This window comes from Zootermopsis nevadensis, unplaced genomic scaffold (genome assembly GCF_977971745.1).
Source record: "Zootermopsis nevadensis isolate Lab colony 2312 unplaced genomic scaffold, Znev_1.0 Znev_ptg000001l, whole genome shotgun sequence".
Taxonomy (NCBI): Eukaryota; Metazoa; Arthropoda; class Insecta; order Blattodea; family Termopsidae; genus Zootermopsis; species Zootermopsis nevadensis.
The window spans coordinates 8,317,188-8,326,383 of NW_028259133.1; positions in this window are offsets into that span (position 1 = coordinate 8,317,188).

The window sequence follows — 9,196 nt, forward strand, 5'->3', positions numbered from 1 at the left end:
CTCTTTAGTAACCTTTCAGGAGAGATGACTAGATGTCTTTATTTGCTAAGAAACATTTTTCCAGCATTATTTGTTTATAATTGCTACATATATGACCTACATTCGTACCCATTGTCGATATTTGACATTGCCCTTTATTCCCATGGTTTCTAGGCTCAGTAACAGTCTACAAAAATTTCTTACATCTATGTAGCGGGTTTTTACAGCTCGCATCATCAGCTCATGTGCACCATAAACCTTGGCATACGAGTGATAAGAATCTTAAATATTATGACGGAACAGACTGTGTAACTTATTTATTGCAAGTAAGTTTCTTGAAACCACTACTGTAATCTTTTCACGCTACCCTGAACGTGTTCAGCAGCTACTTACAGCAAAACAGTTCACATGTGCGGTCGCCAACAAAACCAAAATAAAAGTGTACTGAGCATGTTGTTGTTTCTCTGTTCCTGGTAACATGAATTCAGAAATACCTTCTTCATAAGATCTTCCCTTAAAATTCAACTGTGGGTCAACAGATTTTAATCGGAATATAGAAGAATCTGTAGCAATTTGTAATGGCGTTCCCTCTCCTTACATTTCAGCTATCCCGCCATACAATGTACAGCTCGAAATCCTTTTCCCTACCCCAACATGGCGTCTCACCATTATCTGACTGTGCAACAAACCCTCCCCACTACCATTAAGGAAGAAATATGGTCCCTAGGCCCTGCCTTTCCGTTACCATAGTAACAAGGGATCCCAACCAATGAATACAGCTGTGAAAAGCAGGTTCCCACCTCCATGTTCTATATTCAAAACCCTGCTACAAAGGTGGATGTGGAACGTTTAAGAGAAAAGGTCTTTGTCAAAATTATGAATTCCGAAGTTATGGATTTCCATAAGTATGAATTACGAAATGAATTGAATTTACAGGAATATTAAATAGATTGCAGAAAGTACAATCATGTAAGCATGCATGTGCCTTGATAATTTGAATTTATAGATTATTTTTTACTTATTTAAGGTAAGTGTATCTCTCTTCGTTACAGCTGTCTTGATGTCTTCGGTACGCTAAGAAATCTGAAAATTTAAGAATGCTCGCATGAACCAAGCCATTGTAGGGCCCATCTATGTCTGTCTGTCGCGTCTTTCATCACGTTGTTAAAATAATTAACTTCGATCACATTATTGCAACAATTACCATAGATCAATTGTTGCATTTTTTATTATCTTGGATGCCCTGCTGACATCATCACAATGATGTGACGTAAAAGCACATACTTAATTGCGGTGTACTCCAAAGAGTGTCGTACTTAAGCAGGTTCCTTGGGTCTCTCACGCGTGATATTGCAAGACCGGCACCTCATTTAGAAGATAATGGATTTTTCTAGCACGGTTAGAAAAGTGTATAATGTATCTATATAACTAAAAAAAGGAATTTGGGCTACAGTCGTAAAAAGAATGTAGATTTATTTTACAATTTAATTGAAAACAAAGCCATTATATAAGCCTGGAATATTATTATTATTATAAAGTATTATTATTATTATTAAGTGTGACAGTACAGTATCAGGAAGGTGTTTCGTCAGGATATAGCAAATGCCCTACAGACCGGCTATTCATCTGTAGTTATTATTAGCATCAAATGGAACACTAACTGTTAAGTGAGTCCCCATGAGCTAGAAATTCAAGATGAGTATCAAATGAATTTCATGTAAATCAACTGAGGCATCACAGAACATTTAAATATTTGATGGAAACATATATAACACTGGGATATAAAACGATTACGGTGGAATTTTAATAATTAATATTTGGTCATCATACATTCAAACAAGAATTTTTCCGAAATATAAGACGTTGATCCTTTTCTCATAAATTTAAACGTAAAACTCACTGATATTTCAGTTTCTCACCTCGACGAATGTCTTTGCCTTCTGGTATGTTGCGCCTTGTAGTCTCGTAAATAGATCGACATTTCAGAAGTACTTACTGCTTCCACCATCAGAGCGATTGATTGACTAGCTAATGGTATGGAATCCAAAGGTTTAACACTAATAATAACACCATAAATTCCACGTAATTCTCAACCAGTTCCACTCATTTCCGATTTCCACAATCTGTATTCCTATGATCCATTCCGTGTTGACCTCATGATTACCCAGTGTTCGCTCCCTCGTCTGTTTTTTTTCCCTCCAGATTAGTCACACTCCCAGCCAGTCGTTACTTCCTAGATCTCAGTAACTTCCAACGATATTAGATAACAAGTACAAGTTACTTACTGATCTGAAACTTCTGCCTCACTTATTTCTTCTCAGGTGCAAATATTTTCCGCACTTTAACACTTGTAATTTACATATATTTTCACACCACATAAATCAACTGGATATTATATTTTGTGTACTGGTCCTCAAAATTTTGAAAGAAGACTGTATTAGATGACAGTTTGCTAACTGCTTAATAACCGATTCTGCCATAATTCCGCTCCAAAATTTAATCATAAACCACATTCGTATGTATTTGTGTCGATTTCAGAAATATAATTAACTGCTTGGTCTACATAGCCTCACAAAATTCTAGAATCATTGTGAACCACATTACATGTACTCTATGACTGCCAGGAATATTCTCCTAAAAATGCAAGATTCTTGTTCAGAATTCTGACTTAAGTCTGAAGCAGAATCAAAGGAAACGTCAGACTGTTTCATAACCGACATTAAAAAATTGAATGTTTTAACCGTTTATCCAGTGACAGAGATTAGCTCTTTACAACGGACCAAACAGAGTAAGTGCCCCTGCCCCACACACCTGAAGACGAAAACGGATCCGCTTTTCGAAACGTCGTGTGCATTTTAACCTTGGACGATAGACAAAGTCTAAAAACCCAATAAACCTGACTATTTATATGATCTTCGGCTTTAAAAATTAAATATCTCGTGACAAGTGAGTAGAGAAATTTTCATAAACTAAAATGTATTCACATATATATATATATAATAAGCTAATATGAGCTATGTTGGATTAAGATGAATTTTTAATGTATAAATTTTCAATAATTATTTATTAGGTCTGTTCAAACTTTAAAAACTTATAATTATGTCCATAATTTGTATTCATTGCTGTGTATTACTAAGAATATCAGATGGGCAGTGCATATAGCTTGTATGGGTGAGAAGAGAAAAGTTTACAAAATTTCGGTAGTAAAGTCTGAACGAGACTACTCAGAAGAAATATGCGTCGGTAGGAGAATATTATTTAAATGAATCTAAGGAGAGCAGTGATGGAGATTGAAAATTGGATTTAATTGGCTCAGGACAGGGACTCATGGTGGGTTTTGTAAACACGGTAATGAAACTTTGTGCTCCGTTAAGGTGGGGGGGGGGGGCTCCTTGCTAGGTCAGCGTTGTATTGGCTTATGAAGGACTCTGGAATGTGGATTTCGTTTTGATTTGAATGTACAGTAATTAGACTGAAGAAAGTTCTTCAAACTTCGGCGTATTAAAAACAGGGCATAACTATACGTGCTACCTTTTGAGAGGCGAAATTATTGGTTTAGGAATTATTGTCCTAGTGAAACTCTATGTAATCTGAGCCCGTCAGGAATATGCGAAAGGGTGTCTAGATTCTGACGGTGATGAAGCTTTAAGTTCGCGCATAAATTTAAAAAAAATTCTGCAGGTGCATTTCTGAAAGCACTCTAAGTATCACAAGATATCATGTAGCCTAATAGTGTTTCAGGCTCAAAATCTGAGGAATCTGTATTTGATGCACATTCATTAAAACTCACTTTTTAGGAGTAATCTGACATGTAGAAATTTTATCAGCTATTTTATTTAACAATCAGCAACTGTGCATTTTGTCCGTATCGTTGGGTTCGTCTGATTCTTAGAGTAAACAGTGATTATTTCCTTAAACGGCATTAAGCATTTGACTTTGTAATTAAAAAGCGTTTTTGTGTGCGTTTAGGTAAAACAGATCCATAGAAATTTGTTCTAGAAAACTTGAAGAGAGATATCAGTTTGCTAGCCATATGCATTGGTGGGAGGATGATATTAAAATGGATCTTAAATGAAAAACTTGAACTCGTGAACTGTATGTAATTGGTGCTCGAAAGGGTCCAGTGGTGAACTGTTTTAAAACACGGTAACTAATTTTCGCTCTCCGTAAAACGAAACGAAATTATTGGAATAGGACTGTATTGCATGGAGTTAGTTAGTTGATGGTAATATTGCGAAGGTAAAGTGTGTTTCGAATCCCTATAAAAACATCTTAATTAACAAAATACCAGCTATGTCAAGGCAGTAATTAAAAAAGAGCATTCCCTCATTTTTAAGATTTTTTACGTAAAGAGATACGTTATAATCTAATAATCGCTGTTAGACCCATAAATATTACTGTGAGAAAATTTATTTTCTCAAATTTTAAAGGAACGCTGTGTGTGTTGGAATGAATGTATTCCAGTGCAGCAGCATGACTATTCCAAGATATGTTTGTTAAGAAGCGGAATCTCTTCTCGCTGTCTGTACTGTGGTTCTATGTCTGAGTTTTTATAAAAGTTTCATAATTGCTGTAGAATACCTATGCTTAATTTCGGCCTCTCATTAGTGGGCTATTTAAGAGTGATAGATAAAAGTATTATACGGTTCTAGGGTTGTAGAAGTCATGATGAAGATAAGCGCACAAAAATACTTAGTATTAAGTTAAAAACGAATAGAGATAAGAATAGTTGGAAAATTGGGGACATGGAAAATATAGGACAGAAAATCTTGCTACTCACAAATAGAAATAACATATTAAAAAGGTGAAATGGAACGGTTGCACACTTCATGTTAACGCTTTACCTCTACTTCTAAACACACCAGACATGAATAATAGCAGTCACTTTCCATGTTTGTACCAGATATGTGCGATCATAATATCTGTTTCAAGATACACACACGTTTTAACGGGTTATCTACTTCGTTTGTAACAAATGCAGAACATTTTGGAGATATATAAGTAAATGAATATGCAAATGTAACATTGCATGTTATATGTTACTACAATACGTTCTTATTGTAATAGATTCAAGATAACAGTGGACTGCGAACTGATGCGTGTATAACACGTGTCGAAGTAGGGTAGATTTACTGTTTGGTTAATGTCTGATAGCTAGACGTTTCACAAAGAGCTACCATGGTCGAATGATTAATTCCTGCTTTTTAATCGGCAGGCCCGGGTTCAACCACAGAGACTGGTATTCATACTGATTTTTCTTTGTTTCTTAATGCATATGTCGAATAGTATAATAAAATAGGCAGCCACCATTTACGTCCACATACATTATAATTTATATCTTTGTCGTTTAGTATTGGACGCTGTACAATCTTTGTAATCTAAATGAGTTTGTTAAATAAATTAAGAATGTCTTAGTAAGTCTTGAGATCGATCGGTTATTGAAGATAGACAATAATGATTTGAAATTTTAGTTTCCATCTCTAAGCTTGCTTCCTTACGTAAGTTCGTTTATTCTGCGAATCATGTGAAACTCATCAATATAATTCGTGAGAAAAACGCAGTTGCTTTAGAGGATTGATAAGACATCGTGAATTAAGTTGGGAAGAGATCATTTATCTCAGAGGCTAAAATCTTTTATTATTATTGAAGTCCTTCAGTTACATGCGTCATCAGTGCAAATTTCATATGCAGATTTCTGACCATTTTCGGCGAAAGTGACGTATCTTTTGAAGACATTTTGTTAAAACGAGGGAGTGTTTAGATTATATGAATGCAGTTTAGTTTTTCCTTTGAAGCACAAATCTATCTAATTGTTGTTCAGGAATTAAGTTTCTATGTGCAGAAAATCACAACTCTCTTACGGAGATAAATTGATTGAGGAATTTTTGCTGTTTATTCCGATAATCACATAAAACAGTCTGTTAGCAACCTTCAGAGTTATTGTATGTTAAAAGACGTGGTAGGTATAGCTAATTAATTAAATTTATGGTTAAAACATTTAAAATTTTATCCCAGTTTATCTAATACTATTTATTTACAAAATATATTTTAGAAAACGCACTACTAACATATCTTTTAATTTTTAAGAAATTAATAGAAGCCTTGAAACTAAATATATTTGTCAATTTATTATTAATTATTAAATGTCGAAAGAAATACAGGTTTAAATACATTTAGATTAAGCCTGTAGAATCCAACTCCTTTATTGGTAATACAGTTTCACATCTTCCAAATTAATTTACTTAAAATTTCGATGCACACCATAATTATAAATATCATGCTTTCATTTCATTTAAATATCCTGGGTAATTTAACCGATCATATAGAAACAATTACAAATCTTACCTTTGAAGCTTCATTTGTGGCACTAGAAGACTTCAACTATCACATTTTGCAGTCGACGTTAGGTGAGGAAATTCCGAACTCAAGGAGAAGCAAATACGAGTAACAGTATGCAAGTTGATTCATAATCTCAAGACACTTTGTTTCGTATGTAAGCACTTAATTAAATTCTTTAATACATAAACATTGATTGAAGTTATATGTTTTGATGTTCATTATGAATCGTCTTGCATACACCAGTTCGTCGAATTTTAATTTCTCTATTATCACTAAACAAAATTTTTGTGTATATATATATATATATATATATATATATATATATATATATATTCTGTACAAAATTATTATTTACATTAATGGAATTGCATAAAACCCGGCTTCTACAGGCATAAAACTTAATAACACACAAAGCTCTGCCTTTTAAATTTAAAGCATATAACTATTTCTTACTTAATTGTAGATAATACAGGAGCAATTACATCTCATAAATTTTCCAAGTCTTGTAATCGTTCTTTATTAAATGTGATTTTGAGGGTTGACAAACGAATTATAACATTAAATACGTAATTGGTACGTTTGATGTGCTTAATGAAACAAGAACGTAAAATGTTGGGTAGGTAACTTTCTGTTATCATAAGAAAAAAGGAAGTTAAAAATGACAAGTGAACTACAACTGCACAAATTAATAAGACACGAGTGAAATTACAGTATGTAGTCATATATGTTATGGATGTAATAAAAGTATTCCAACACACATATTATGTAGGAGTAATATATTCATTTAAAAATTGAAACTCACCAACAGTAGCAGCTGTAATTATGGAAGTCACACTTTGTTTGTCTAGTATGCACAGCAAAATGATTCTCTAAAACAAACTTCACTCCCACTTTAAGTGGCCAATTATATATTAGTCACTTGCAGTACTTCAGTTTACATCCAAAGCATTCAAACAAGCGGAGACAACTGAAGTTCGCTAGGAAAGTTTGAATGTATCACTAAACTTTCTAGTTTCGAAGAATTCTTGAAAACATTCTCTTCTCTGATTGGTAGAATTTTTTACCTTTCCACTCTCTAGTTTAATTTCATCTTACTGACTTTTTAAAAAATTCTCTAGTACCCCTTTTTATGCTTTGAAAACTTTCTCTTTATAAGACTGCAGAGGAACTGTGCACATCGATTTTTAACCATAACCTCTCCTGAACAAAATATGGGTTTTGCTGCAACAACCTAAAACCATAGAAGAGAAAGTTTGTTTCTGCTTCAAAGGGTTAAAAATGTCTTAAAGGAAGTTAACCCTTTCAGTTTAGCTGTAACTGGGACGTAGAGAGTATGTTGTCCACAATATTTTAAACCATGTTTTAGGGTGAGTTTTTGTGTTGCAGTTGTTAAGCTCATAAAGCAAAACACCATAAAAGAATAATAAATCGCGTCTTCTGTTGGAAAAGTTGGTTCACGGCAATAAAATTATTGCCCTTAAGTACAGGTTTCTAGGATAATGCGGTGAAATCAGTCGATGCAGCCAAATCTATATTTTTCAGTATTTTGTTTTTATAAGATTAATATTATACAAAAATATGCTCTAAATCTTACACATCTTAATTTCACACACATGTATAATTACAAAGCATTTGATCATTTTAGAGATAAACGTAATAACTTAATGTTGTGAAATTTGCTCTTACTAACGGTTTGTCTCCTTTATGTGAAATATTCTGAACTCTTAATACATCTAGATTCCTGAGGACGAATATTACTCACTGAAGCAAACACATTGCAAATCAGTCTTTCAGGAACCGAATCCGCGTAATTACAGCTCCTAATTGACTATTAGTTTATAAGACGAAAGAAATGGGATTTCCATTAACGAACTAATAAACAATCATATGATGAATGTAGGCCTAGCTTTTGTGTTAAAGTGTAAGTAATGTAAAGGGTTTAGTGTTCTGTTGGACCTACTGAGTTTACTGAAAGCCTGGAATAATCTTAAAGTGTAAATTTTGAACAACATTAACTATGGGTGCATTTAGAAAAAGAAAGGTTCTGGTACTTTTGTTAATATCATAAGAAAATCTTTAACAATATATTTTCCTTGGAGAGGAACCAGTTTCCATAATTGGGTATATACATTGGTTAATTTTCTTAAAGGCATTTTCAGTACAATATTTACATTACTTGCGGTTACGAAAAAACGAATGGAATTAATTCTACTTCATTAAGTTCAGTAACTCAATGTAATTTTTCTCTTTCAAATTCATCTATTTACGATTATAATAAGAAGTGCCATTTTAGGATTAAAGTCGGTTTTTTGACGTTATATGTATTGATTATCTGTTAGTTTTACAACTTTACCATTATCTTAATTGTCTCCTTTACCTAAAAACATAAAACTCACTGACAACAATAACTGCGCTTTTTGTAGGTGTAACATCGGGATTATGTTAATTATATGCTGTTTATGGCCCATACATCAATTACGGAAGTTCTTTACAGTGGAAAGAAACACTGTGGTTGGCACCGTCTGTTGCATGAAATGCATTTTATTATGACAATCAGTCACCTGAAGACGGGAGTAGAGTCACCATTCGGAATATTGTGTAGGCCTTTATAAAATTATTATGAACCTTTAGAGAATCAGTAAAGGGGAATTTGATATATCTTTGTTATTTGAAATACGAATGGCCAAGACAGAATTTTTTAAACTGACCTTAATGGTGTCCACCAAAAAAAATTATTCATAATATTTAAGGCTACAGTCTTAAAACAGTTATATAATAATAATAATAATAATAATAATAATAATAATAATAGTTAAATTTACTTATTACTCCTTTCGACCTTGAAGAAAGTGGTTCGACAGTATCCTTGCTGCTGCTG